This window comes from Chelonia mydas, chromosome 4 (genome assembly GCF_015237465.2).
Source record: "Chelonia mydas isolate rCheMyd1 chromosome 4, rCheMyd1.pri.v2, whole genome shotgun sequence".
In the NCBI taxonomy this organism is placed as follows: domain Eukaryota; kingdom Metazoa; phylum Chordata; order Testudines; family Cheloniidae; genus Chelonia; species Chelonia mydas.
Genome location: NC_057852.1, coordinates 133,797,221 through 133,822,257, shown reverse-complemented (window position 1 = coordinate 133,822,257; position 25,037 = coordinate 133,797,221). Strand labels below are relative to the sequence as shown.

The 25,037-nt window shown below is 41.4% G+C and overlaps 1 protein-coding gene across 8 annotated transcripts in view; it reads right to left on the bottom strand.

The window, feature by feature from the left end:
* The window catches only part of PTPRA (protein tyrosine phosphatase receptor type A), a 253,571-nt gene that overhangs the window by 215,971 nt on the left and 12,563 nt on the right, over nucleotides 1–25,037 (bottom strand). Inside the window, exon 1 of one of the 8 annotated variants that reach the window (XM_043544899.1) lies at nucleotides 2,834–2,985. The exons of the other annotated variants lie outside the window; for them this stretch is intronic. The gene's annotated coding sequence lies outside the window, so the exon portion shown is untranslated. Of the gene's footprint in view, nucleotides 1–2,833; nucleotides 2,986–25,037 lie in introns of those variants that run through there. 8 annotated transcript variants of the gene reach the window in all.

Here is a 25,037-nt window from a genome sequence, read left to right as displayed (position 1 = left end):
GCAACAAAAGCCCTACCCCTTCTGAGCTGGAAGCATTAGAGATTAAAGTCTTCCAGTTATCAGCAGTACAGGTAAACATATCACTATACCAGCATTTTCCAGGGATGAGAGGGAGTTCAGTTTCCATCCCTCATTCAGCCAGGTCACTTCCCGCCCCCGCCATCCCCAGGACTAGCAACATGAGATTATAATTGCCAAAGGGTGCGGTGATCCTTTTGAAGTAACAGCACTACCACCACCAGACTAATTACAAAAGGCCACCAAACAGCTCTCACATCTACACTAGTGATTAACCATTACTGACATGGAGTGAAACCCTGCCTGCATTTAAGTCAATGACACCAGGATTTCATCCTTGGATTTAATACAAGCCTAGATATGAAAGGCTCTATATATCTCCATAACCTATTTCTAAACCAATCTCTGGTCTAAACCATGAAGCTTCAAAGACAAGATACTTCCTAGAGAAGAAGATTATTAAGGTGCTGAACTGGTACTCAGGAGATCCGAGTTCAATCCAGGGCTCTGCTACAGACTTACTGAGTAACCTTAGACAAGTTACTACGGCTATGTCTACACCTACCATTTAAAGTGCAAAAAGTCCTTTTGCACTAGAACTGCGGGAGCGTCTACACTCATTAATGACTTTTTGCGATGAAACTCAGAACTTTCATAGCAAAAAGAAAACCACCTTCACGAGAGGCATACAGCTCTTACCACTGTTCTTTTTGCACTGTTGTAAAAGTGAAGACACATTCTACCAGTGTAAACACCTTTTGGCCTCAGAAGGATATCCCACAGTTCCAAAAGTGACCACTCTGGCCAGCATCTCCGCTGGTCTGATGCCAGGTAAACAGATGTCTGCCCCCCATAAGCCCCATGAAGTTTGAAACTCCCTTTCTTTTTGCTTGTAAATATGGCAGGAAAAGCAGCCAGACAGTAGGGGGTTTTAAAAAAAATGCCACAAGAAACAAGGAAGAATTGGGCTGCGGGGACATCAAGCAGGGCAGCACAGGGCACTGAGCAAGGACTCAGAATGCCTTCCGCTCACCCCCCCCCGCCCCCTTTTCACACAAGGCTTATCAAAAGAGCTGCACTGTGGGATAGCTGCCCTACAGCGCTGCTCTCATCAGTGATGGAAGTGCTGCTAGTGTAAACACACTCTACTCACTTAATTCTTCAGGGGTCACACAAACCAGTGCTTTTCTTTCACCGGTTCCCTATCACCGGTGAAATTTACAGCACAAGAACTCTGCAAGTGTAGACATACCCTTAATCTCTCTGTACCCCAATGCCTTATCTATAAAATAGGGATAATAATCCTCCCCTGCCTCATAGGAGTGTAGTGATGTTAAATCCAAACAGATATGAGGTGCTCAGATACTGCATTAATAAGGTTAATAGAAAAAAAGGATGCATACACACATTAAATAAAATAAGTACTTAAATTGGCTGAAAAAAGTTTTTTGATAAAAAAAGTTAGTTGAAAAAAATGGACAAGCCTTTCACAATTTTAGTATCTTTTAGAAAAGAAGAAAGCAGAATAGCTGCTTCCAGATAATTCCTGCACAGGTCTAGAATTGGCATCTTTTCATAGAAGAATGCAAGAGTCAGGCCTTGCCAGCATAATCCTTGTTTTCTCTCTACCGCATCAGGGAGAGGGAAAAACAAAACAGAATAAAAAGGTATCTTTTCGGAGAGACCAGACCATGCCCGGGAACATGTGCAAGAGAAATGTCAGTCAACATACTGTTCAGACAAATAAGCTGCTGAACAAGGAATGCTGCAGCACATTTATAAAGAGATGGGCCCAAATACCCCCAGACCTTAGAGAAGTTTGGACACGACCTCCACAGCCCAGGCCCATTTCTAATACTTTTCAGAAACGTTTTCTCCCCTTCTGTCACATTACTAGAGATGTCCTCATGAAAATAGCATTGATCACTCAGATTTTGCTGCTTAGTCACTACCTGAGCCCATAATCCTGTTTGTAACTGGAGACAAGTCCCTCCGTCCCTCCCCCACCTCCACCCACAAATTCAGATTGCAACTTTCCAAAAGTCTGGGGAGGTTTGGCTCCTGGTGTGTGCTTTGGATTCATCTCTGGGCTAAATTCTACATTACTCTTATCCCCGCAAATTCTTATGGGAGTAAATGGGAATATTGGTGGCATAAAGGATACAGGATTTATTCCTCTATTTATAACATTGTGGTTGCCATGATTATGATTATAAAGTCATGCACAGGGGATAGTAACTTCAAGTGGGGATTAAGCAGCATGAAATCCTAGGGAACAGATCTTATTTAAGACTCCCTAGTGATTAAATAAAAGAGGGAAGAGCTAGAGTGTAGTAGTGTAGCTAGAGCCCCTCATTCCAAAGAGTTATTACCAGTACAGAGAGAACATGATCTCTCCTGTTCTGTAATCACTAGACTAATCAGGACTTCTGGATTCAGTACCATTGGGTTACTGCAAGACCTTGAGCAAGTCATTTACCCTCCCTTTCAGGTTTCTTCCTCTGTAAAATGGGAAGAAGAAGTTAAAGGTAATGTTTTGTCGGCAGAATTCTTTTTTGCATGTGAAAAGTTTTCTTAGGAGCTAATAACTGGAATCAGACAGGTACAAAATACATAAAATGCAGCATTAAAGTTATTAAAAAGGAAACTTATGAGCAAGCCAATGATGCACAGAAAAGTTAGGAAAGCCACCAATGCTTCTGAACAGGCAAAATCAGGGGTCACCACAAGGTCTGATTCTTAAAGTTAGATATGAAAGGTGCATTAGATCATCTTGTCCCCTAAAGTATGTCATTTCCTAATGCTTTGTCCATACCAGTTTTCAGTGCCAAAAGCAGTAGGTTTTTACTATAACTCGTCCTGCAAAGCCAGTCCATGGTAGAGCAATCTGGATTTTGTTCTGCCTTGCACATTAAAAATATAATCATCAGTTGATGTTGGACTGCAGAATCTTTATGACAGGTGATGCTGCAAGAGGGAGAAAAACAGCTTGATGTTCAGATGTAGTTAAAAATATAAATACAACCCTTTCAAGTCTCAGTATTCACAGACCAGCAAAGCTTAAGACAAAGCATGTGAAAGTGCTGAGGAAAGAACATCCTTTAAAGTAATTTATGCTGAGCCACCTTTTTTAAAAAGACAAATATGATGTACGGCTCTCTCAAAATGTTGAGGCGCACATATGCTTTGCAGGGAACGCATTGCTCACATGCTCTTGAATCCTTTGTCCACTGACTGGAGGTGTATGGTGGTGGTTTCAGTAAGGAAGGGAAGTTTTAGACATTAGGAAATTAAAGCGATGACAAAAAAGGACACAGTTAATCTAGAATCAGGTAAAGTCTGCAAACACAGCTAGGTTCTCAGACATTTCATTTCAGCTTGCTGAAATTCCAAACTGACTCTGGGGAATGGTAGCAGGTCAAGGCCAATATTATAAGTTGGGCATTATAACTAGCCTTATACATCTGTGTGCTCATTAAGGGTATTTTTGAAAGTACCTTTTTATCCTCTGCAAAGCTGCCAGGCTACTGACCAGAGTCCTTGCAGCCCCCCGACCTGATTATGCACTGAATAGGCTGGGGCAGAGGAGTTGATGCCCCACATGGATCTAGAAGAGCTATTTGATTTAATTAACATACAATGGAGCACAGAATTGAAGTGACAGTACATTTGGTTTCTCCTATTTCCAGGATGGGGTAATGACCCACTGGCAGAGCTGCCTCTACTGGGGACTTCTGACTATGTCTTAACCTCTCAGGGCCTGATCCTACAAGAAAGAGGCTCAGCATCCTCAGTTTTCAGTGAAATCAATGAGAGCTGAAGGTAACCAGCATCATGCAAGAGTGAGCTCTTAGATAACTACTAGTAAACATCACAGGGGCAAAACAGAGACAAGAGACATCTGAATGCGGGCAGTCATACAAAAAAAAAAAAAACCACTCTGGATGTCTGCTATTCATATTTTCATCTCAACCTAGAACTTGGTGCAGGCCACCAAGAAGGAAAGATGGTCCAGTGCTTAGGGAAAATTCAATTCCCTGATCTGTCACAGACTTCCTTTGTGATCCTGGGTAAGAGACTGTCTCTGTGCCTTGGTTCCCCATCTGTAAAATGGGGACAATAGCAATGCCCTACCTCAAAGGGGTATTGTGGCAACTACATTAAAGATTATGAGGTGCTCAGAGAACTTGTGGCCCCCATTACGGTAATTAGATAAACAATGCAGCTGCCACTGGGCAGGATGCAGAACCCTAGTTAACGGGAAAGTGAAAACTGGATGGTAGTGACCAAACAGAAGAGGCACCTCCCAGACCCTACGATACCCCAGGTTGGTTCTGCTTCCAAGTGAAAGTCGTGTGTTTCATGTACCTTGGAACGTGAAATGAAGATTTACACAGCTGGCTACTGCAATTCACATGCAAGGCATGGGAGTGGGGCAATTCAGCTGATAAAACCAACGGAGATCATGATTTTGTTGTTAGTAACAGGATAGAGAACCATATGGCTTGGCCGAAGAGTTTGATGATGGGATACAGAGATAGTCACCCCCATATTACCAGTAAAATCTGGGACATTGATGAAAGGTAACAACGTAAGTCCAGCTTAGCAACTGACCAAAAAAGCTGTTGCTGTTCACCAGTCTGGTATGTGCAGTGAGCTGGCGGGTCCCTCCCTAATTCAAAACTGGGGCCCAAATCAGACAAAACAACATCATGATTTGCGCTAACTGACCCATCTGATCAGCTGCTCCAGCAAGGAGGTCAAGGATTGAATGGGCCATGGTGAATGAACTCTTTTGACCCCTTCAGCATGGCCATTTTTGGTCACACATTAGACACATTGGCTGGAGAGCATGCATTGCTGCTGTTCGTGCTATAACTGTCCTATGAACAGAGGATTTCAGTCTTCTAGGATGTCTATCAAGTTAATACCTTCCAACAACATTGGAGGCAGATTTAATTTTAAAATTAAACACCACAGTGCAGAGAACAAGCTACCTAGCTTGATGTAACTAACAAAATTGCTCTAACTCCTCTTTGCTTACTATTTAAAATGTCCAGTTGTAGCCAAACCTCAAACGGGAACACTGGGGAGAAAAAAGAATTATTGAACTGCAACAAATTGAATAACGTCCACAAGATCAGGGAGGTATTAAAATTCTGGGTCCCCCAGCTGAAGCCAGGAAAGATTTTAAAAAACCTCTTTGCATTGGAAGCAGCTTAAAAAAAAAAAAAAAAGGCATGGCCAGAGGGAAGAAAAGTTATGCATGGGATAATAAAACTGGTAAGCTTTTGACAGTGTACTGCTGTGAGTAGGGCTAGAACCAACTTATGAATAGGTTAAAAAAAATTTAAAAAGGGACGGACGGACTGACTGACTATATCCAGTATCTGGCTGAAATCAGATTCAACAGAATCCAGTGAAGCTGTACTCTTCAGGGGGAAAACCTGAAGAGAGGAATAAGGCTAGCTGGACTTTTCTGAATTAAACAAAAATGCTTTCTTTCAAAAGCTGAGTCTGTGTTTTAATAGGTTTAAACTAAAGAAGAGCTGAGTCAAGACATAAAAATTCAGATCCCACTTTCCCCAAAGTGAAGACGTGTCCTAGTACATTATAGAGATAGAGCATAAACCCGGGTCATGAAGTTCAGAGACAGATTCACCCCCAACACACAGTACACAATTTGAGCTCTGAACTGGATTTAATTGGTTTGTTCTACCTTTTTCTCACAAGAGCATATTTGGAAGAGTCCATACATCTACAGCTCTCCCTAACCCCTCTCTTCTCTCACCCAGCCTCACTTCTGTCCCAAGCGAAAGGAGTCAAACTTCTCTGAAGCTTGGATGTCTTCAGATTCACTGTTTCAGTTCAGGCCCAAAACAGAAATGGGCCCAAAAGGAAGTTCAGATGAACAATCAGGTCCAAACTTTTTCCCAGTGTTCTATTTACTCCCCTCTATGTACTAAGCAGTGTTCTATTTACTCCCCTCCCCCACTCCCATTCCAATTTTAATTTAAAAAAAGATGAAATTAAAGAATGCAATGTCACAATAAGAAAAGACAAGGCCAGTACAACATACATGCACAACAACCCCATTACCTTCTACTGTTCATGGGTGCATCCAAATCACATTGATAAATTGGGGCTGTCAGTCATATGAATATGTGGACAGCTTTGAAAAGGCTGCATTCTAGATCCCCAATTCTAATGCAAAGGAAGTCACTGAGGGGACTGACTCACTGAGACAGGCGATATGATATGGCACCTTAACTGCTCAAGTCTACTAAGATTGGTGGCAAAAAATCATCTTTGGTCTCTGCTGAGGCTGTTTACAAGGGTGCTAATGCTGGATCAAATCCTGAGAGGTACTAAGTCCTGTTAGGATTTGGTCCTTTGTTAATAGTTACTATGACACGTCCCTTTTGGTTTGGGCTGAAACCACCAACTCCCTTCTCACAAAAAAAAAAAAAAACCACACACACACCAATCTGGCAACTTCCACCAGCATCAGGGTGAACTGATTTAAAATCAAAGCAATTTAAACCACTGATTTCAATCATGATTTAAATCAACAAGCAGAGAACCTTGATTTAAGTCATTTTAAAATCACATTTTACACTTGTACTTTTTAATTTCTTTCCTACAAAAAAAAAGTTGATTTTCATTCACTGGCAGCCATAAAAACATGGCGATTTACAACTAAATTTATCCCTTAAACTAAATTTGGTGCTTTTTTGCTAGCCAGGATATACTATCTAGCAATTACATAGTTTCACTTACGTTTATTCAGATTCTTAAATTTTTACTTTATTATTATGTTAAGTACATCATTCACCATTTTCTAGGTGACGACTTATTTTTTACTTGTGATTTGTCAAATTATTTGGAGGGAAATTCAAACTCAATTTAAAATCCATAAAAACTTTTTTTTAATTCAACAAAATTACTTTAAATATGCTGGATGGATAGGGAAATATGTTTATTCAAACACATTTTGCATTTAAAATTTATTATTACACAAAGAAAATATTATCTGTAATTAATTACTAGAACTGATTGTTTCTGGTCACAATGTTCAAGATATTTAGATTATTAATCTCATCCTCTCACACCTAGTTTTTATTCATGGACTGGAATAAAATTCATTTCTTGAATGTCCAATTGGCTTAATTTTGAATGAATTAGTCACTGAACCGGACTAGTTGAATAAACTGAAATGAAGAAAATATTCTCTCTGTACCTGCACGAGAGGCTTCTGCTGGCCAAAGCTGGTTTAGCATGGCAACAAACTCTGATTCCAGGTGCTCAGACAGTCAAACCACTAAACTAGTGGAACTTTCTTTAAAATTTGGCAGCAAATATGTACTTCTTAGTTTGTGTTCAGATTTAATTTAAATGATTTTAAACAGATGATAATAAGTGTATGTCTTAAATTAAATTTAAAATAGTCAACCTAATTTAAAAAAAGATTTTTCCATCCTGGGGTTTGTGGAGAGAGCATCTGATTTACCACAGGTGAACTCCTATTTCTCTGGACTTAATTTTAAGGCATCTTTTTATTCCTTGCTTCATTTATAATTATGTTCATTATTTCTTACAAATGATTCCTCATTTCAGAAGGGCACTGGAGGCATAACTGTGTTGAAAGGTTCATAATGGTGTGCTTGTTCATAATTTGTGTAACAACGGTGCTTAGAAGCCCTAACAAAGACTGGACTCCCATTGTGCTCTGCACTGTACAGATATAGCTAGCAACAGTTCCCTTCCCTAAAAAACCTAAAATTTAAATAGACTAGACAGATAAATGAAGTATCACTCCCATTTTTATGGGTGGGAAGCTGAGGCAGACAGACTGATTTACCCTAGGTTATGCCAGGAGTATGTAAGGAAAGCTGTAGATTGAACCCAGATCTCCCAAATCCATTACCTTGAACTAAAAGACCATACTTCTTCAAAACCTAAACCCTGCAAAGGGGTGGGGGGGGGGGGGGGCGCGGCTGGAGCATGCTGGAACTCAGATTGCCCCAGCAATTTCACTGGGAGGTTCAAGTTTGACAGAGTTCAGCCTCTAAGGGAACCCCCTCACAAGTCCTACTCTCCCCAATATTTGTGGGAAACAGAGGACTTCCCTCTCCCTCCTCAACTGCTCTTTCCTAGGCCAAGGAGTCTGCAAACCTTGCAGGCACTAGAGCATTTTCTACCAACACAGGATCCAGGCTAGGTTGAACCAGGTTGGAGGCTCAGAGTAAAAAAGTACATTACAGTTGCTCCTCCATCAATTGGCATGTTGGCTTTCCCTACCGCAATGATGTCAGAACACAGAAGATTCTCCATTACTGGCCAGAGGGTTGATGCACCTCCCCTGGAACACCTCTGCATCCCTCAATGATACTGGTACGCGATTATCGTATGTCCACAAAAATGCTGGAAATCTGTGTGACCCTCTCCTTAAGCAAACTGTCCTAACACCAAAACACAGATCTCTAATTTAGGGTTGGTCCCTACAGTATATTCCACAACGTTTCTTATAGTCCTGTCTTAAATGTCCCACACAATGGAGCATCCACTGCTTGCTTTTCTTGGGAAACAGTTTAACCCATCTCATAGTTAGGAAAACTTTCCTCAATGCCTAAATGAGTCTTTGTTATCCTTCTTTGGGCCACCCAAACCACTTTCTTTCCCTTGTCAGCATGAACACCTTTTAAATCTTAGTGGGGAGCTAGTCATCATCTAGCCAGGATATTGCATATTCCAGGGTACATGTGTTAATTTACACAATATCCTGTATGCTGCACTTTTCACACAGGAATCTGAGCTTAGAAAAATTAGTTATGAAGTGCCAAGTGCCTTCTTGCTTTAGGGGGACATGCTCCGGGTGGAATCCTGCTCTGTGTTCTATGTGCCAAGAGGAGAGAGCTCTCTCCCCTTGTCTTCTCTTAGCACAACTTTATTTGAGCAGAAGCTTTTGAGAGTAAAAAAACACCACTTCTTCAGAGGAAAGAAAGCTTATGCCCAAATAAATCTGTTAGTCTTTAAGGTGCCACCAGACTCCTTGTTATTTTTGTGGATACAGACTAACACGGCTACCCCTCCAATACTTACCATAACTGTGCAGCAGCAGGGTAGAATATGCAGTCAGTAACAGAGCACTAACAGGGGGCCTGGCTACAGCACTTAAGCCCCTCTGTTGCCCAAAAGCAACGCAATCTTCTGAGGGAGGGCGGGGAGAGCCACTAAGCAGCTAGCAGCAGGTACACATTGCTGGGAACAGCTATGGTTCCTCTTTAAAGGAAAAACTGCATGTTCTCCACTACTCAATTCCCTTACGGCCACCCTGAGACATCTTGCCCTGCACTGCACAACTATTACTGCCTCTCTCCAGCCTGAACTAGTAGGGGAAAGCCAGCTTTTATCTTTGTGTTTGGTTTTTTTTAAGTTTGAACATGCTAGGTTTTTTATCTGAATCAGTTTTCTCAATGTGCAATCTTGCAGCTTCTCTCAATTCACACAGAAGTCAAGGGGAGACAGAGGTGCGTGGCACCTTGCAGGATCGTGCATTTAGTTCCTGGGAGACAGAAGCCCATCAGTTGGTATGAAATTCATGGCCATTGTTTACCGTGGACTGCACTGAACCTTAAAAGGAGCCATTCATCCATCCGCAATGCTCATTTCTGTTAATTAGCCATTTTGAAAACAGCTCAGTTGAATGTATAAGAGTAATTCTAGACCTGATGCTACCAGGATTTACAAGCTGCCTGTACTGGGTAATTATACAGTATTGGAAGTCTCCCCACTAGACCATTTGAAACTATCCATTTTCATTTCCTCTCTCCAAACCAATGGGAACAAACCCAAAACCCAACCCACAAACCCCTTCCTAATTTTTAAGCCAGAAGAATTAAATGCTTGCCCTGAAAACCATGTTTGTTTGTGTGATGAATACTGGCTGGGGGGGTGACCTGGCAGACTCTCGACACCACTTTCAGCATTTTTGTTGAAGTGGCAGGGGATGCAGGTGCCAAATATAGCTAATGGAAACCTGAAATTGCACTCAGGTGCCAGGCCAGAGACTGGGTGACAAAGCAGATTCAGCAATAACAGGAAAACTGAGTAGTTAAGGAATTTACCCACATTTTGTTTTTTGATTTCTGTTGCTGGATCGGTCTTTTTCTACACAGAACAGATATAGCATGGACAACAGTAGTGCTAGCTTCCCCACAGTCTATCATCATGGTATCTAACTCTGCCTCAAAGGTGTTCATTCTCCATGATTAATGTGACCTTGGCCACTCAACGGTTACGGTTGTGTGTTGCGGATAGCAGTCCACAAGGAACAGAACTGGGCCACCAATTCACTCTACACCAGGGGTTCTCAGAGGGTCGTGACCTCTCGGGGTCATGGAGGTTATTACATGGGGGTTGCGAGGTTATTACATGAGGTCACAAGTACATGCCTCCCAGATATCACTTTTCACAGTGGACATACTAGCTATTAACGAACATACAAATACCACTTTTCATAGCAGAGTTACCCCCCCTCCCCCCCCACTGCCACCTTTTCTTCTGCACTGCTGCTGGCAGTGGCGCTGCTTGCAGAGCCACCCAGCTCTGAAGGCAGCGCTGCAGCCAGCAGAAGCACAGAAGTAAGGGTAGCAATGGTACACTAAGTCTGCTATGAAAAGTAATATTAACAAACACACAAATACCACTTTAAATAGTGTTAAATATAAATGAGTTTTAAATGATAAGGGGGGAGGGGTCGCACTCAGAGGCTTGCTGTGTGAAAGGGGTAGCCAGTACAAAAAGTTTGAGAACCCAGCTTTAAATTATTATAGTCGATCATAGACTGGAATGAACAATGATGAAGTTGAACTGGCAACCTAGAGGTGAAAAACTCCATATCCTATTCCACATCACTTCAACCAAGCAACATTCTGGACATCTACAGTACATGTGTCCATGTAGATGACCACCAGTTGGAACAGCGCTTCACAGAAAGAGTGCATGAGCCTTCTGTCTTCTGTCCAAATGCTAAAATGTAGTTTAAACATAATACAAAGGGATGGTAAGTGGAAGGGGGATGCATTGCTTGTCTACTGAGGCAGCAAACTCTCTACATCTAGTAAGAGAAATGAATACATAAGCTACTCTAATATGGAGCCAACAATGGGGTCTTCAGAAAAATGGGTGAACTAATGAATGAGAAACATACACCATTACCCCAGTATCCAGCCTTCATATGTGAAGCACTACCTTCCCTGCTCCGAGTCTGATATAGAAAGGTCTTTCCAAGGTATCTGTGTCCTGCACATCAATGTCTGAATTCCTCTATCCCTAACACTGTAAATGGGCCCTGAGCAGCACTCTTCATATTACTTGTGCCTATTCACTTAAGCTGTTGTCAACTACCAGAGCAGCCACTATGTTAAGGCCGCTGACTGTCTCTTCCTGCATCAACTCTTGTAGTATTTCCCACATGCTCACATATAAGAGTCCACCTGGTAGTCCACCCAGACCTACCCAAGTTAGGACTTAAATTAGTTTTAAACACAATTGATTAAATAGGAATTGCTTGATTGGACCAAGCACCAGCTAGTCCAGTATCCTTTAAGTCAGTTACTAGTACCAGCTGCCTCAGGGTAAGGTATAAGAAGCCTTGCAATAGGCAGTTATAGGATAACCTGCCCCTAGGGAAAGTTTCTCCTAGCCTCCATTAGTTAGAAATTGATGTGTGCCTGGAAACAAGAAACGCAGACACACCGGCAACCAAATGCTGTGATAACAATGTTAGTGCCCACACTGAACATTAGGATTATTTTCTGATTGTTTGCTCTATCTTGTACAGATGGTTAATAAGACTACAAACTTTGTCAAGAAACTATGCTATCGATTGCTGAGGGTTAGCCCCTAACAGAATTGTCTTCTTAAGCAGAAAAAACACAAATCCCTCTCCATGTGAAATCCACACTGGGCTGAAAAACAGGTCAAGTACATCTTCTGGCAAAAATGTACTTGACAATTACTGCTGAGCCCAGATGCAACCACCAGTGTTCTTTTCCACTATAGATGGAGCCTCAGTAACTATTTCATTTCTCAGGGTTGTGTATCATATCCTGTGTTCTGACTGATGAAAAAGTTGTTTGTTAACCTACCAGGAAATGACTGGTTTTTCCAGTGCAGCCTGTTGGCTCTACACTGGAGCTGACTATACAAACTGTTCCTTACAGTTCTGGAAAGTGCTGAACACAGTATGTGGTTGATTTTTTTTTTTTTTTTTTTTTTTTTTTTTTGAGTCTTTTAGAATTAGCCTGTTTCATTAGTTAACAGTCAGTTAGTTAAAGCCTTTATAATGAGCCTTGGCTTTTCTTAGTTTAATTGCTTGGGACTGACCGGGTTGTTGATTTGTGTGATTGGACAGGAAGATTTTTCTTCTAGTGAGGGGCAAGACTGAAAATTCTACCTCTTGAAAGTCTTCCTCACAAAGATGTAGTAAAGGAATACTCTTATGTCCGGCTACCTACCGTGGAGCATCCAGGTGAGATGGCCTAGCATTTGTTTGAAAATACCTCAGCCGCTGAAACCACACAATCAAATGACAGCACAGCTGTCTCAGCCTTTCATATCTTTGTGGTAGACAAACTGAGTACAACGCAGTTTACAGTCTGTGTGTTTCAGATGAGAGCTTATAAACCAAGAGCCTCTGCTCTTGGTTGGCTGTTAAAATCCCATGGCCATTTTGGCCAGAGTAAGCATTTGTCTGGTGTCTTTGCACAACACTGGTAAATTCTACCCAAAGCGCTGGTTGGTTTCTCCCCTATGGCTCAGAGATGAGCTCCCACTCAGGAATATGAAGAGGGGTGGGGTGAGATAGAACGCAGCTACATGGTAGCTACATCATGGAAGATGCTTGCTTATGGTGGCAGGTGACTCATTTCTGAAAAACCAAGGGGCATGACTCATCAAGTGGGGAAGAATCAGGGAAACAGTCATGTTCTGCAGTGTTTCTCCTGTGTCAAGGCCTGATTCTCCACTCCCTTGCACCAGTACAACCCCATTGATTTCAAGTTGCATAAGTGAGTTGAGAATCAGGCCCACAAAGCAGTGTAATACATTCACAAGACAATGTACGTTTTAATTCACTGCTCAGAGCAGCAACTTAACTGAGGCTATGACAATTGCTGAGGGATCATCTCTGTACCTGGGACAAGGGAACAGGCCAATGCCAACCCAGCTCTGTGCTGGCAGTGCCGGGGTAAGGAGAGGCACAGAGTACTCAAGATGATTTCCACGTTTTTTCCCTGCCCTACTCCTCCATTCTCTGCTACCATGCAATGAAGGGGGGCAGTGGTAGTGGATCCTTGCCAGAGTATTTGAAGCACTGTGAGGGTTGGGAAGGTTAAAGATATTTTTCCCCTACCTGCTGAGAGGGAGATCCCTTCAGCTGTTAACACCTGTACAGAAGGACTGACAACAGATTATGGTCTTTTCTCCAGTGACATGTCTCCTAAACAAAAATGTTGGAGACAGAAAGCATGTTACTAAATGCTGAATTCAGAGTACAAAGTAGTGAAAGAGAAACCAGTCCTGTAAAGGGGGACTGTCTAGCGCCTTCTTTTTTAAAAAAAAAAGTGGGGGGGAAGAATATCAGAAGTGACATGATATCCTTGGTTGGATTGTTGGTGTGGACGGAACTCAGGACCGCTGAATGTAAAAGCCTGCCCCTCAACTCTTGACACAAAGGACCAGGACCATGAGAGAAAGAGAAACTCACAGCCTGTTACACGGTGGACACTGTATCTTCAAGAAATGCACGTAGACTCCTTCCTTACCAGCAGGCATTGATAATAACGAGCTATGACACTGTTAGCTACAATCTTCATGGAAAACATGTCAGAGCCATTTATGTGAAATCTGGTACTGATTTTATAGAAGCCCTACCAACTATTTCACCTCACTGTGACATTCTAAGTAGGTCAGTTTAAAATTGTGAGTATTTATAAACCTCCTGATGAAGCTTGGGAAACCACACCTCTACCAATACCAACAACATTCATCTACCTATGCTGGGGACTTCAGTTGCCACCACACCTCATGGGGCTACAAGGAAATCTGACAAAAATGGACTGGATGTCATATACTTGGCTTCTATAAGTGATCTGTATCTCTTGCATGACCCTAAGCAGCCTGCAACCTTTCTTTTTGCACAGTGGAAGCAGGGCTAATCTCCTGACCCCAGCAGGGACCCAACTGTTATCAGACTCCTGTGGAAAAACTTCCCACACAACCAGCACCACCTCATTCTTACTCAGATCTGAGCAATGATTCTCATAGTACTCTCACAAAACTGGATGACTGGGCAACAAAATGGCAGATGAAATTCAATATTGATAAATGCTAAGTAATGCACAGTAGAAAACAATCACAACTATACATACAAAAATGATGGGATGTAGGTTAGCTGTTACCACTCAAGAAAGATCTTGGCCTCATTCTGGATAGTTCTCTAAAAATATCAACTCAATGTGCAGCAGCACTCAAAAAAAGCTAACAATGTTAGGAACTACTAGGAAAGGGATCAATAATAAGACAGTAATACATAAATCTATGGTACATCCACACCCTGAATACTGGTTACGCCATCTCAAAAAAGATATATTAAAATTGGAAGAGGCACAGAGAAGGGAAACAAAAATGATTAACAATACAGAACAGCTTCCATATGAGGAAAGATTGAAAAGACTGGGACTTCTCAGCTTGGAAAAGAGACTACTAATGACAGAGGTCTATAAAATCATGAATGTTGTGGACAAAGTGAATAGAGAAGTGTTATTTGCCCCTTCACATAACACAAGAACCATGGGTCACCTCATGAAATTAATATGCAGCATGTTTAATACTAAGATAAGGAAGTACTTAGTCACATAATACACAGTCAACCTGTGAAACTCGTTGCCAGAGGATGTTGTGAAGGCCAAGAGAGTAACTGGGTTTAAAAAAAAATTGATAAAAATTTTCATGGAGGATAGGTCCATCCATGGCTATTAGCCAACATGGTCAAGGATTCAACCCCACACACTGGGTGTCTCTAAGCCTTGGACTACCAGATGTTGGGACTGGACGACAGGGGATGGCTCACTCAATGATTGCCCCATTCTGTTCTGTCCCTCTGAAGTATCTGGCATTGTCCAGAATCAGAGACAGGATACTGGGCTAGTGGTCTCACCCAGTATGGCCATTCTTACATTCACTGTCCCTAGGTTGCAGTGGAATTACAGAAGAGCAGACTGGGAAAAAAAAAAATACTCACATGATCAATGAGCATGTAGTATATACACTACATAATATTTTGGTAGAAAACACATTCACTTCTCAAGAGCAATCTTCAAAGCAGTCATTACATCTACCCCACTTGGCTACCAAAAGTCATACATACCCTACTTCAGGGGTAGGCAACCTATGGCAAGCATGCCAAAGGCAGCACGTAAGCTGATTTTCAGTGGCACCCACACTGCCCGGGTCCTGGCCACCAGTCCGGGGGGCTCTGCATTTTAATTTAATTTTAAATGAAGCTTCTTAAACATTTTAAAACCTAATTTACTTTACATACAACAATAGTTTAGTTATACATTACAGACTTATGAAAAGAGACCCTCTAAAAACGTTAAAATGTATTACTGGCACGCGAAATCTTAAATTAGAGTGAATAAATGAAGACTCATCACACCACTTCTGAAAGGCTGCCGACCCCTGCCCTACTGAGATAAGGAATGTGCAGAACTTCTGAAACAGTGAAGAATCTGGAAACTCAGCTATAACAAACTACCTCAATAACAACCTCAATGCCCGCTGCTGGGAACCTTAGGAAGAAGTTACATCAAATATGGACATAGGGACTAGCAGGAAAGTGAGGTCACTCGTAAGGATGCTTGGAGCAGCACAGAAAACATGACCCATATGCCAGTGTAAATTGTCCCCAAACAGCATCACCATGCATCTAACTAAAGTTGCAAAAGCCAACAGGGATGAGCCCTTTGAGGAATCAGAACAGAGGGAATGGAGCAGATATAGATGGACAGACCTCAGAGCCAGGAAGACATTTATAGCCTCTCTCCACCGAGGAAGTGAAGAGAGTATTGAGCTGCATGAAAGCAGGAAAAGCGTTAGGCCTTGATGAGATTTCATTGGAAATGTTGCTACACTTTGGTAAGAAAAACATAAAATGCACGTTTGTTTGTTCTGATGACTTATATTTTAGAGACACTTTTGGTTAGCTCCTCAGGTTACGTAAATATGCGTAGCTCAGTTGAAGTTCATAAAGAACCGGCACATAATACAAAGCCGGTTGAGTCATGAGTATGAGTAACTCTGACTTGCACACTTACCTACAAGGACCACCTCACCAAGGTAACTCAGAAGATTAAAGGGCTTACTAAATAAGCTTGCATGCTCATCTTGGGGAATTAATGAGCAGCCACTGAGCAGCTCTGCACTAGCTCTCTACTATTCCGTTGGAGAACATTGCACTCCTGTGTGCTTAAATTCTCCCCACCGAAAGCTAGTTAATGTAGAATTGAATCAAACTACAGTATACAACCACCACCAGGGAATATGAGACCAACAGACACTGAGTGGCTACCAGCCCTTTCTAATATCTTGCCTTCTAACCAGGGCTTTGGAGCGGAGCCCGGAGCTGGAGCGCGGAGAAACTCTGGAGCAGTGGAGCTGCAGGTTTTTACTTGGAGCTGGAGCGGAGCCGGAGGCCGGCTCCAAAGCCCTGCTTCTAACAGCAGGCATTATACTGCAGCAAAGAACCTATGTAACAAAATCCAGGAGATACCACAACTATCACTTTTCAAAGATATATAGAAGGTGCCCTGCCACTGACTCATTAGCAGAAGTTCAATCTGCACTATGTTATGGACCACCTCCATGGCAGACTGTCACACTAGCGAGCAGAATGGGAGCTGCTCCCTCTGTAGGAAACACCTTTCTCATCACTCAGGAACAGCTCTGTGTAGCTGTGGTGTGGCTGCTCACCTCGTGCTGGTCTACCAGGAGGACCTTCCAGAATCCCCATTGCTGATTGCAAAGTGATAAGCTATAGAATGGCTAATACATGCAAGGGTGTGGTGCCTACCCAAGACCTTTTGGACTTTTTATTTTTTTAAATGAATACATCTATCTCCCTACTTTATATTTGGAACCTTTTTCTATCTTTATTGTTCTACATATGCATTTGCTAATAAGGCCCACCAACTTGCCAGCAGTAGCAGGTTCATCAACTCCTTTATATGGTTCATCCACTGTAGGGGGACACGGACCCATTTTGATACTGTTACATACATACCCATGTACCATCAAGCAGTTTCCATTTCCATGTCTCTGTGGTATACAGTACTGCATAAGGAGGGGGAAGAACATGTACACAGTTCAGTCTGTAAACTGTGAAAAATGCTATTTCAGGTGGGAACCATCCCTGGATCCAGAGGAGAATTTTCATTATTTTCCAACAGCTGAGACATTTCCTTTAAACATGGAAATCATCACTATCCCACTCACTGACAACTCTAGGACTTTTCTATTTTGGGCTAGAGAGAATACATATCAGAATTACATTGAGGATAAACCATCTGTAATTCATCTCTCCCCTGTACGTGACTGGTATATGCCATCAACTCTTATTCCTTTAGTTATAACTCTGTACATTGTGACTTACAAAGAGTTGGTAGGCTTTTTTAAATGTAAATTTATTAAGTACTCATAAGGGTGGACAAAAATTGGTTTTTTGTTAAAGGAACATCTGTTTTTTTATTTAAATAAAAGATTTGATTGAAATTAAATACATTTTTAAATAAACCTATTTAAAAATAAATGTAAAGTGGTCAACCTATGTTAAGACCTACACTTACTATAAATCTATTAAAATAATTTAAGTTAAATGCAAAAAAATACTAAGCAGTACGTTTGCTGCTGAATTTTAAAGAAAGTTCCATTCGTTCAGTGGTTTGAGTTACTGGCTGAACACAGGAACTAGAGTTTGCTGAAGTACTAAACAGCTTTGGCCACCAGCAGTCTCTTCTCCAGGGACAGAGAGAACATTTTCTTCATTTCAGTTTATTCAACTAGTTCAGTTCAGTGACTAGTTCATTCAAAGTTAAGCCAACTGGGCATTCAAGAAGTGAGAAAGCTAGTTTTCCTCTTCCACTCTATGAACAAAAACTAGCTGAGAATGAGATCTACTAGTCTGAAAATCTTGAAGAAACTGTGACTGGAAACAATCAGTTCAAGAAATTAACTATCGATATTTCCTCTGTTAAATAAATCAGTTTGAAAATGAAAAATGCGTTTTGATAAACATTTTCCCTACGTATCCAGCACGGTCAAAGTAGTTTTGTTTAATAAAAAAATTAAATGCTGTTTTTGTAACTATTCAATTGAATTTCCATCTAAAGAGAGCCTGACACAAATGGAGGGGGGGGGGGGGAATAAAAAAAAAGAGTCATCTAGTAAATAAGATGTATCATTCACAATTTTCTAACAATACAAATGTAAAAATTTAAGAATCTGAATAAACATAAGTTAAACTATGTAATTGCTTAAATAATGTAACTAGATATATTGTATCCTCCTGTTTAACAAAAGCAGCAGCAAATTTAGTGTAAACGTTATATTGAGTTGTAAGTCAAGAAGTTTTAATGGTTACCAATCAAAAAAAATCATCCTCTTTAGGAAAGTAACTTAACAGTACAAATGAAAAAACGTGATTAAAATCACTGATTTAAATCAAGGTTTTCTGCTATACACATATCTAATCAACCCTGACAAACCTCCTATCAATTTCTACACTCGTCCCTAGACAAAAGATCTTGAAAGTCTGCTCCAGGAAAAAACAAAACAAGAAACCACAACACAAACCCCAAAAGCTGTATCAATCTGTTCATGCAGCTTCAGAGATAAACCAGAGCTAATCATGCAGACTGCCTTCCTGCTTCTCTCTTCAGCATACCACCAGGTATAGCCTAAAAAATAATCAGACCTGACTAATTCACAGCTTGGCCAGTCTTTACAGCTAGGTATATGAAAGGTTTCATTGGTAACCAATCTGATAACATGTCTGTGCCAATGATTTATTAACCCAGAGATTTTCCCCTCCCCCAATCTGAATAAAAACAGGCATTTTGCAAACTCATTGAAATTAACCACAGCTCACTGTATTCAGCTAAAGTCTACTCTTTGGAGAAAATCTTGAGGATTATCCATGCTTGCCAGTTTATTATTAATCATCAGTCCTAAGATATACTGTATTAATGTCTTCTGGAAAACAGACAATAAATTGCAGCATTTGGGAGGGTGCAGCTATAAGCAGCCCAGAGCAGTACATGCTGATCTGGTGTTTATTGGGATGAGGGCAGAATAAAGCCTGTGGTTCTAACCTGAGACTAACTGCATGTATCAACCACTGTGATTATATTATTCATAGATTCTAAGGCCACAAGGGAGCACTGTGATCATCTAGTCTGATCTCCTGAGTAACACAGGTCATAGAACTTCTGCAAAATGATTCATTTGAATTAGATATTTTATAAAGACATCCAAACTTGATTTAAAAACTGCCAGTGATTGAAAATCCACATACTCATAAAATATACTGAGGCCTAAACTTATACTCCTAAATCAATTGCTAGGCTACCTTAAAAAAGGTGACTTGTTTTCAAAGGTGATGAACTCCTGTAACTCTTATAGACTTTTATTGGGGGTTGTGGGAGCTCAGGACCTCGGGGGGTGGGGGGGAGAGAATGTATTCAGGCCACTTATGAAGGTGCCTAAATATGGGCTTGAGAGTCTGACTTTAGGCACTCTAATGAGAGAGGACTATCTGTTGATGTGGTACGAAGCCTTTATTACTGACAGGTGGTGAGGCCATCAGCAGATAGGCCAGTCCTTCAAACAAGCATTAATAGACATTTTATACCTCATTAGGGATCATCATGTGTACTGAATAGATCACAAATCTTGCAGAAAAAATACTTTACAAAGTTTTACTTTCTGGCTGTACAAGTACTTACCATGGAGTCCGAGTGTGCAGAACTTAGGGGAAGATAGAAATCACAACCAATGCATGTTAGAAGCCTCTAATCAAAAAAGTTACTTAAAGTAGCTTTTCCACACAGAATATCACTTCTTTAAAATTCTGGTGTTTTGAGACTTCCAAAAGACAAAAGAAATGTTAGAGGCAGTGGACTGGAGACTGAACTGGGACTTAAAAGGCCAGAATTCTATGCCTGATCCTTCAACTCACCTGCTGTGTAATCTTGGATGAGTCACTTCCCCTTCTCTGTTGCTTCCATTTCTCTTCTCCCCCCCTCCCCCCCCCTTTACTGGACTTATCCATTTAGATTGCAAGCTATTTGGGGCAGACACTGTTTCTCACTATGTATTGGCTTAGAAGGATTAGATTTTTATCTGTAAATAATCAATTTCACCAACAAACACAAATCAACCAAAAAAATACTTCCATTGATAATCAAAATTTACAGATAAGCAAAGGAAAAAAAACTCGTTGCTTGAGAATTTAAGAGTTTTATTTAAGGATATTTACTTTGTCAACATCACGCAAAATATGAAGTTTTATTACCATTAATAAATTGTAACTTTTTGAATCTCCACATCTACTGTCACTAAATAGTTGTCTAACCCATCCAATTTCCCACAACTGGGAGAATTTATGTCTATAAAAACAAAAAACAAAAATGCTTGAACAAACGTATTATACAAGTTATTAAAAAAATCTGCCAAGCCTGTTTGTACAGTGCCTCACATAATGGAGCTGTGATGACATATGTAACATGAGTGACCATTTATATTACCAATATCAATATTACAAAATTGTAATGAATCTTACAAGATATGCCATACAAGGTAACAGTGGAAAAGTTATGATTTGGTGAGCACGACAACCTTGTTTACACATATGCATCATACCTGCATCATGAGTTATAAATGTGTGTGATATATGTGCATCTCAAACTTGTGCTGTGTTTCTGGGGGACACTCCCAGACAGATTGGCATCAGCATTATCTAGCCTGTTTGATGGCATATCGAGGCAATCGGCTGTACAATTAACCCACTGAGAGAAGCTGAGGGCTACACCTACGAGTCAGCAGGACATATAGGGACATGTCTGTGGACAGGAGACTCCAAGAGCTTTTCCATTCCATGCGCTGTGAGTTTATGTTTGGGACGAAGGACATACAAGCCATATGGCAAAGAATATAAAAAGGAACCTGCATCTTCTCCATTTTGTCTTCAATCATGCTTCTCACCTCTGGAGTAACTGCTCTACAAACTGAACCTTTGAACAAAGGACTGATAGACACATCCAAGCTTTGGATGTGTTCCAGAGGGACCTTACAAGCCAGAAAACTCACCAGTGCTGCTAAGAACCTGATATGTGGACTGTAAAGTCATATGTATGTAGCTGATTGCTTTGACCATTTAACAGTTCTCATCTGTTTCATAATAAAACGATTAGTTTAAGATACTAAAGGACTAGCTGGTAGTGTGATATTTTCGGTAAGATACAAACTAGTATTGATCTGGTTATGTGGCTGGCCCTTTGGGAATCAGAACATTTTGTATAGTGAATAGAGCTTGAAATAACTTCTCACTTTACTAGACTGACTTGCTGATGGGGAGCCAGAGACTGAAATGTTATCAAGAAGCCCTTTTTATTACCAGTGTGGGGGATCAGGAGCTCAGTTTGTTACTGGTTGGTGAATCTAACTTGTGTTAACCACCAGTTTTGGGGTAATCTTCTCTCCTTTTTGCAGCCTGCCCTGACCTTTGCATTCTCAGCGTGGGCTACTCAAGGCACCTCAGGTCACAGGAGCCCCAATATCTATTGGGACTTCTAAATGCTACAATGAAGAATAGAAGAAAGTACTGTCCATTCCTGTGACAAACTGACAAACTTTGCCAGGCATACAGATCCTGCTTCTAGTCCTGAACTTATCTGCACCTTAAACTTATCACTGGTACAGGAGTGAATATCGCCTGCTCTGTCTCTCAGAGTGGTGTACTACTTCTTGGGTTGGTGGAGGGATTGCCACATTTAAGGGTGGGAAAGATGAAGAAAAACACATTTTATATCAGCTTGTAACAAAACAACAAAAACCACCACAACCAAAACTAGCAACTGTTTGTCTATCAAAAGAGACATTATCAAAGACACAAGAGTAAACGCTGTAGAGAAAATGGGAAATATGGCAAGAGACCACTACTTGGCTTAATCAGGAGCTCTTCAATGATCTGAAGCTCAAAAAAAGAGTCCTACAAAAAGTTGAAACTAGGTCAAATTACAAACTAATAGAAGTATGTAGGGACAAAATTATAAAGGCCAAGGCATAAAATGAGATTAAACTAGCCAGAGACATAAAGGGTAACACAGCAGAAGCAAAAGGAAGACCAAGGACAGGATGGGGGGTGGGGGAACAATAACAGAAAATGTGGAAATGGCAGAAGTGTTCTGTGATTTTTTTTGTTTCAGTTTTCACCAAAAAGGTTAGTAGCGATTGGACGTCTAACATAGTGAATGCCTGTGAAAATGAGGTAGGATCAAAGACTAAAATAGGAAAAAACAAGTTAAAAATTACTTAGACACGTTAGACGTCTGCCCAGCGACTAGTGATGTTATCTCTGTCCCTCTCCCCCAGCCAATGGGAGCTGCGGGGGCCAGCGCCTGCAAGAGAGAGCCAGCAGCGTGCCTGCATGGGTTTCTCCTTCAGGAGCTGCAGTGGGGAGGTTCTCAGGCCCCAGATGGCCCACAGGCCAGGACTTTGAGACCCCTGAACTAAGGGAACAGGGTGTGAAGGATAAGGGCAGTGTGGTCCAGCAGATAGGACACAGGACTGAGACTTAAGTGACGGGGTTTTATTCTAATTGTGCCCGTGGCTCTGCCACTGACCTACCGCATGACCTTAGGCAAGTCATTTCCCCTCTAAGTCGGTTTCCCTTCCCATCCGTTGTCTGCCTTGTGTATTTAGGTTGTAAACTCTCAGTAGGGACTGTCTTTATTAGGTATCTGTACAGCTTCTACAACAAGGCCCCCGATCCCAGTTGGAGCTTCTAAGCAACACTAATACAGATTAGTAAATATTATATCAGTAATAAAACTGGCTATATAATTTAGCTGTGCGCACAATCTGAGGGCTTCAAATCATCTGAAATCTCTCCCTCCGGCCCACCCATTATATCGTCTGCTGACCATCTTAGCCATCACAAGTTGTCACAGCCATTTGTATGCACCTCTGTGACAAAACAGAAGTCACAAGCCCACAGTTCCACTAACCCAATTCCACAGACTATGTTAATGCTTTCCACTAAGCCAGCAATGTTAGAAGAAAAGGAGTACTTGTGGCACCTTAGAGACTAACCAGTTTATTTGAGCATAAGCTTTCGTGAGCTACAGCTGTAGCTCACGAAAGCTTATGCTCAAATAAACTGGTTAGTCTCTAAGGTGCCACAAGTACTCCTTTTCTTGTTGCCAATACAGACTAACACGGCTGTTACTCTGAAACCTGTCAGTAATGTTAGAGTGGATCTTACAGATCCATGGAACAACCCAGCAGCCCTTAAAGCTGGGGTGGTGAGACAAGATTTTCCAACAAGAAGCTCTGTTTAGGAGTGGATGAGAGGACTTAAGTTTAAAAGGGAGTTGGGAAATCACTTAAAGCAACTCTGAAGATCCTATCATGCAAAAAATACCTTAGACTATTAAAATGGAAAGATCTAACTTACTATGCAAGGTAGATGCTGACTCTGATTATACAATGAAAACCTTGCTTAGAATCATAGAACAACAGAGTTGGAAGGGACCTCTGGAGGCCATCTAGTCCAACCCCCTGCCCAGAGCAGGACCAATCCCAACTAAATCATCCCAGCCAGGGCTTTGTCAAGCCTGACCTTAAACTTCTAAGGAAGGGGATTCCACCACCTCCCTAGGTAACGCATTCCAGTGTTTCACCCCCCTCCTAGTGAAAAAGTTTTTCCTAATATCCAACCTAAACCTCTCTCACTGCAACTTGAGACCATTACTCCTTGTCCTGTCATCTGCTATCACTGAGAATAGTCTAGATCCAGTGCTTGTTAATAGTGCACTAATAGTGCTTGTTAATATCACTTTTGTTCCTACTCAATTTCACCTCCAGTTCTCATGCTCTATGTCTCCATGTCTGCAATATTTACGGAAACATTACTAATAAGCCCGGGAGCAGCAACAAGGGAAGGATATGAAGCCCAACTGGGACCCCATTTCTCAAGCCCTGAAGCCAGACATGCCCAGGGCACTAGTCCCATCCTGCCACCTACCCCAGCCATATGCGCTCAGAGGAGCTATTTAAAAAAAAAAAAAAAAAACTCCAAAAAAAGCAGGACCCCGATCAGAAGGACTCTCTCCCTGGATGCTGGTGATATCAGACTGACTTGGAATATTAACTCTGGGCAACTTCTTCAGTTTACTCATTGGCTGTTTGATCCAAGCTGCACCCTCCCCTCCCAGATCCATTGGTCTGAGACACACAGTCCCAGCCCTTTCCCCTTCTCTTCAGGTTCAATGAGCCACTGTCTATCCCACTCCGTTGCTCCAATTAACTCATCCCTTCACCCAACCTCATCCTCTGCAATGCAGTTTTAAAACTGAAAAAACCCAAACACAAAAATAGGAACAAAAATGACTTTTGCCCACCATCATTCAGCATACATGTTGCATCATTTTCCCCCACCCTTTTGTCTGTCTTACCTATTTACACTGTAATCTCTTCAGGCCAGAAACTACTCGTACTATGCGTACTACAACATCCAGTACAATGGGATCCTAATCCTCACTGGAGCTTCTAGAATTAGGATATCAATTTTGTATTCTGCATACGCAGGAGAAATCCTAGTTCCTATATTTTGGACCTGAACTACCCACTTGTGTGTCTAACTCTAGTCAGTTCTCAAGAAGGCAGGCTTTACAATT